At 38.7% G+C, this 6,908-nt stretch overlaps 1 protein-coding gene and 1 pseudogene across 1 annotated transcript in view; one reads left to right on the plus strand and one right to left on the minus strand.

Moving 5' to 3' along the window:
* The window catches only part of LOC111817554 (zinc finger protein 709-like), a 58,542-nt gene that overhangs the window by 26,922 nt on the left and 24,712 nt on the right, over positions 1-6,908 (minus strand). The window lies entirely within an intron of this gene.
* Positions 4,391-6,908, plus strand: part of LOC101589953 — a 5,153-nt pseudogene continuing 2,635 nt past the window's right edge.

A 6,908-nucleotide genomic window follows, 5' to 3' on the forward strand; every position in this document is an offset into this window, starting at 1 on the left:
AAGAAAACAGAAATTATCCCATGCACATTATCTGACCACAGTGCAATGAAACTGGAAATAAATGACAAGAGAATCCAGAAAAAAACCTTAAATGCATGGAAATTAAGTAACACCCTGTCCTGCATACATATGTGTATTGGGTAGCAAAATACAAAGAAATACAAACAATATAATACATATGGTATACTCTGCTGGGCAGGGTATCAGTGTTTGTAATCAAAAAAAGGAAAAAGAAATTTCTGCAGTTTATACCACTAAGATAATGCAACTTTTCTGTAAATCTTATAAGAAAAGCTAAATGCGGGCCTAATACACACATGTGTGCAGGGCTGGGAATATAGCTCAGTGGCACAAATGGCTATCTGGCAAACACAAGGCCCTGAGTCCAATTCCGAGTACCAAAAAAGCAGAAAAGATATTAAACACACATGTATATAAATTTTAAATTCTGCTAGAACATTAACTAGTAAAATATAGGGGTGTATTAGAAAATAATTTATAATAATTGCATGTAGCTTAGTGGAAGCATGTCTCCCTAGCCTGCATGATGTAAGTTCAATATAAATCCTATACACAGGAAAATAGAAAGTATCTAATTATAAATTGTGTCTGTTCACCTGATCAAAGAATAACTCAGAACCACAAAACTGGTGAAATTCATTACAAAAAGCACCAAAGAAAGAACTGATAGGGGCCGGGGAGTTGGCTCAGTGGAATAAGCGCTTCCCTGTCAAGTGCAAGGGCTTGAGTTCAATCCCTGGTTCTGCAAAAAAAGAAAGAAAGAACAAATGATATGATTATTTGAATCTTGACATATTTTCTGAAACTCAATTTTTGTTATTTCTTAAAGGCTTTTAATGAAGAAAAACGCCATAATGTTACTAATAACTTGATAAAATACATGTATTCTAAAACTAGGAAATGTTACAATGAATGGAGATAGAGTTCATGAATTACTTCAAAATCAGAAAAGAAAAAAAAAAAGCCCTCAAGGATATTCACTGTCTCCACTATTCTGTCACATGAAACAAAACTTCATGTGTGACCACAGGGCATATAGGTAAGACAGACGGAAAGGAACAAAGGGACAGAAATTAAAGATAAGATCTCTATGCGTGAATAATAAAAGAGTCAAGATGTGAAATTTGAAAACAGTAAGAGAAGGCTATGTTCCCAAAGCCATGACGAATGATCAGTGGGAGAAAGTCACAGTGTATCTCCTAGTTTCAATATTCATTGAAACTATCCCAACACAATGAAGCTACATGAAACGCAAGCACAACACACATTATAAATAAATATAGTTCTCAAACATATTTTATCTTTAGGTTAGTACATACAAAAACTGAGAAATCTAAAAGAACTGCCGCACCAGTATTTATCTATCAGTGGAAATGCCAAAAAAAAAAAATTGTTATTAATACAATCAAGAGTGCAGGAATATCCCTATATCATATGCATAGAATGAAAAAAAAACTACAGTCAAAAATATATCTAAGGGCTGGTCAGACAGCTCAGTGGACTAAACTGCCTGCTTAAGCAGATGCAGGGACTGGGTTTAATCCCCAGTGTGCAGTGCCAGCCCCACCCCTGCATGCTGATACGGTGATTGAGACTGGGTGTGGTAGCATGTGCCTATAATCTCAGTGCTTGGGAGGCTAGAAGCAGGAGGATCACTACAAGTCTGATCTGTGTAGAGAGAGCCTGTACACCCTGTACTAAATACATAAATTTTAAAAAATACATTTAAGTAGAATATTGAACTTGTTTAAAATTTTTGGCAAATACTTCTGAACTCTGCCTTGAAAGAAACCAATTAGATGCCCCACCTGGTTCCTCAGTCAGTCTCTGCCATTATGTCCTTTTGCTAAGGAAAATGTTGCCTCAATCATTAATGGAAAGCAAGGACATTATTGACAACTAGAAATGATCTCATATTCGATTATATATATATATATATATATATAATTGCATACCATATCAACAAATATTTTGAAAGTGTACATTTCCAAAAAGAAAAATGATACACAGAAATGAAACTGGAGAACAGGATCTGAATGTCAGGAGAACAATGCAGACTAAGATTTGATGATACAATATGCTACAAATTCTTTAAGTTGTACACTCAATACAACTATATTTATAGTATCAGTAAAACAACTCTAAATTGAACAAACACAAGGATCTGGAGAGATAGCTCAGTAGTGCAAGTGCCTGCCCAGCAAGGGCAAGGACCCAGGTTTGAGCCCCAGTACCACATATGCAGGCCCTGGCACCCTGGGTGTGCCGTTCCGGTCACTGAAACTGGGTGTGGTGGCATATGCCTGTAATCTCAGTGCTGGGGAGCCTGAGACAGGAAGATCACTATGAGTACAAGCTGCATAGCAACACCCTGTACCAAGTAAATAAATAAATAAAATAAATAAATAAGATTAAATTTAACAAAAATCTTTTAGAATGCTTTCTGAAAAACAAGACACATACTTAGCAAACCTCACATATAAAAGTGAAGGAGGAAGATAAAGATATCTTTTCCTACTATTGGAATGTGATTTAGTCAGCCACTTAAACCTGAAACTCAACCAACCTGTAGAGATGTACAAGAAATAAGAAAAACTGCATTTGCTTTAACCAAACTGGGATTTGCTAAGGCTGACAGTACAAAGTAAGTGTGAAATGTGATTCATCACTCCTTTATAGTGGTAAGTTGCTCATTTTATATATAATACGAATGACTTTTGCGTCACAAATACTAAAATATGCCCTCTATGTAGATTCAAAAAAGCATATAAAATATCAAAATGTAATATGAACAAAAGCACTAAAGGAGAAAATCTAGGGGCCAGGGAGACAGCTCAGCAGTGGAAGAGCCTGCCTGGCAGGCACAAGGTCCTGAGTTCAATCCCTGGTATTGCAAGAAAAAAAAATGAAAATCTAGAACAGGTATGGTGATGCATACCTATAATTCCAACACTCTGGAGGATGAGGCAGGAGGATTGCTACACGTTCCAGGCCAGCCTGAATTAGGTAGTGAAACCCTTTCTCAGAAGTTCAACACACAAAAAAAAAAAGAAGTTCAACACAAACAACAACAACAATAACAGCACACACACACACACATACACACACTCCAAAACTAAAACCAAGGGCCAGCCAGATAACTCAGTGGATTAAAGTGCCTGCTTAGGCAGACGCCATGGACTGGGGTTTGATTCCTGGTGAGCACAATGAGAAGGCAACTGAGACTGGGAATGTGGCATGCTCCTGTAATCCCAGTGCTTAGGAGGCTGAAAACAGGAGGATCACTACAAATCCCAATCTGTGCAGTGAAACTGTATAGACCCTGTACTAGAAAAACAAAAGAAAAGAAAAAGAAAAAAATCTAGGAGAAAGAAAAATTCAAAACTAAAATTGTAAAGCCACTATAGTTTAAGGGAAAATGAAGATATAAAAAGTAACTTTGGACTTATCTTCAGGAAAGAAAATACCTTATGAAATTAATATGCGTACTGGAGAGATAATTCAGAGGCACAAGCGCCAAGCTGGCAAGTATAAAGTCCTGAGTTTGATTCCCAGTACAAAAAGAAAAACAAGAAAGAAAAGAAAAAAGGTATCATGCAGATGGAAAAATTATGAGAAAAATTGTTGATTCTCTACAAGTAGCAAAGGAATACCTAGAACAAAATTACTTTATCAGAAGGAATTCCTCATCACAGGCATGAGAATGATATAAGCAGCTGTTTAATAAAAGGGTTTATACAAGAAATAACTCAAAATGTAAAAAATATGCATACGGACAAAAATGTGAAAAGACTTAAATTTCCCTATAAATCCATGAAACTCATCAAATTACTAAAAGCCTAGTGCCAGGGATATAGCTCAGCAGCACAGTGCCTGACTGGCAAGAGTGAGATTCGGAGTTCAATTTCCAGTACCAAAAAAAAGTGTGCAAAAGCCTAACGTGGACTGCCTATGAGAACTAGGAACTACTGCCCCCTGGCGGTGGTAGCGCAGACGCTGTACACACCCTCCGTACATAAGACTCCTCAGCCCTGCACATCTATGCTATTTTCTCAAATCTGCTTCCAGGACAGCAAATGAATGTGCCTTGTGGCATTTACCCCCAGTGACAGGACTAGGCAAGCCTGCTTTCCCATGGCCAGGGAAAACCAATTAAGGTGTTCTGGAGACAAATAGTGAAGACCTCTCAGGAGTAACATGTACAGCAAAGCAAATAAATCTGGAGAACAATATTAGGTCTTTAAGTAAGGTACAGGGTGAACTCGCATCCGATTTGTGCATGCCAAACGTAGACGTCCACAAGAAGATGGGCAGCGCAGGGGTTCAGCACGCACACAATGCTCATCAGCCGCTAGGGTCTAGCGCCGGCATGCACACTGTACATGCAGAGCTAAGGTGTGAAGCCAGAAGGGATGAGCAGGGTAACAGGTGTGGAAAGACACCACAACAGAGTGGTCAGGCAGAGTGCTGGCGAGACTTGGGTCCAGCATTTTATCTGTTTTAATGCAATCAAGTTTTTAATAGCAAAGATACTAATTTAACATGGTCAAATATATTTGGCTAAGTCCAGATTGGAAAAAAAAAAAAAAGTATCCAGCTCAAACAGTGCAATCATGCAGCTTTGTAGAGAACATTTCATGGAACAACAGAAAATACATTTTGGCAGAAAAGTAAAAAAAAAAAACTATTTAAGGAGAACCTCTAAGCAGCATTTTATTTCTGCAACACATAAAACTTGTACTAATTAAATAACTACAAGTGCTTTTCCTTCAAAAAGCACATATGTTCTGAGGCTGGGGAGATAGCTCAATGGAATAAGTGCCTGCCTGGCAAATACAAGATCCTGAGATCACCACTAGAAAAGAAAAGCCAACCAACCAAAAAAGGACCCTATATAATTATTAAATTTTATTTTATTTTTTGTGTATTTGGTACAGGGTACAGAGCTCAGACTCGCAGTGATCCTCCTGTTTTCAACCTCCCCATCACTGGGGTCATAGGCATGTGCCACCACGCCTGGTCTCAGTGGTCTGCTCTGTGCACCTTGGGCGAAGCCAGTGCAGCATGTGGTGTCGGGGATTGAACCCAGGTCCCTGTGCTTGCCCGAACAGACACTTAGCCTGCTGAGCTATGTTGCCAGCCCAGAACCAAATATTCCTAATATACTAATTCATTAAGAATGACCTAGTAGGCTGGCGAGATGGCTCAGTGGGATAAGCGCTTCCCTGGCAAGCGCAAGGGCTTGAGTTCAAGCCACGGTTCCACCAAAAAAAAAAAAAAAAAAAAAAAAAATGACCTAGTAAATCTTTCACTTCAATTTGAATTATTTATAAGCTAAATCTTACAACCATAAAAAAGGTTTTACTTGTATTAAGATGTCACAACTTTTGAGAAAAGCTTAAAATATTTCACATATCAAAGTAAAACTAGCAACATAACTTTACAGTACACTCTATGGTAGTTTTACTTATCACGAGCGCTACTCTAATAAGAACAGTTGATTGCTGTTGTGCTGCCAGAGGCAGGGAACAGTACAACACTGGCACCCTTCCCACAAGTTCTCGTCCTGGACCACAGCTTCAAAAGCACACTTAGGCCCCCAGCCACTGGGATCAGAAGGAGTTAAGACACAGATGTGCAGAATGACCTGCAGTGTGTGTGGGAGGAGAGATAGTAAAACAGGAATGCAACAGCAGAGGGATGACCCAAGAACACCTGGAATACCACAAGGTCATCCTGTTTTCTTGACCTTGTGCCCAGGTGCGTAGCAGCTGCGTGTCACGTATAGCTTAAACATAAATCTTAGGTACACATGAAAAGGTTTTCTTTTGTTAACCACAAGTAACCTAAAAGCTGAGACTCAAAAGATAAAAATAAAGACCAAAGATGGTGCAGTAGCCTCTTGCTTTAGCCCTCATTTTGCTTGCATTTGGTGTCTGTGTGTCTTTGTTTGGGGCCAGGGCTCCTACCCAGGCCTTGTCTGAAAATACAGCAAAAGAAACTGAAACCAACTTTGCCGGCCCCATCCCTGTGGCACACTGAGACAGCAATTGAGACTGGGCCTGGTGGTGCACCTGTAATCCCAGCTCTTGGGAGGCTGCAAACAGGAGTATCACTAGAGGTCGATCTAGTAGTGAGACTCTAAATACTCTGTAGACTTTTCTGTAAAAAATAAAAATAAAATAAAAAAACAAAGAAAGAAACTGAAACCAAACAACACTGGCTGATTCCATTACATCTTAATGTATAGACCTCTTGCACCAGTGGACTGATATAGTGTATGGATACATAACTTAATCTGCTTACACTCTCTGCATTTCCCAGAAATCCTTAACCTTCATTTGCACCATTTCTTCATGAAGTTCTACAAGATGGAAGAAAACTAGAACCATTTCACCTGTAGACTTAAATATATTTAAGTTTAAAAAGCATTCCTGAAAAACCAATTTTGAATTATGAAAAAGGAGCATAAGGGGCTGAGGAAATAGCTCAGTGCTTGCCTGGCAAGCACAAGGTCCTGATTTCGATCTCTAGTACCACCAAAAAAGAAAAAGAAAAAGAAAAAAAAAAAGAGTCTGAGTATACTGACATTTGCATGAGCATTAAAGTAATTAGATTATCTTTACGATAGATTTTTAAACTTTCTTAAAAGTACTTGAGCATTTTAATTTTTCTTGAAACTATAAAGACAGTGTTATGGTTTGTGTCTAGTTGTCCCTCCAAAGCCTCATGCAGTATGGGGTGAGGACTTCTAGAGTTTGTGTTAACTCATGATCCACTGGGATTATGTGTGATCCAAGGCTGGGATTATGAGTCTTAGTACTGCTGGGATTACCCATAGGTGGGTAAATACTGGGAAGTACCCACAGGTGTGAGTACTTCCCCTA

Source organism: Octodon degus, unplaced genomic scaffold, assembly GCF_000260255.1.
Source record: "Octodon degus isolate 3935 unplaced genomic scaffold, OctDeg1.0 scaffold00061, whole genome shotgun sequence".
Taxonomy (NCBI): Eukaryota; Metazoa; Chordata; class Mammalia; order Rodentia; family Octodontidae; genus Octodon; species Octodon degus.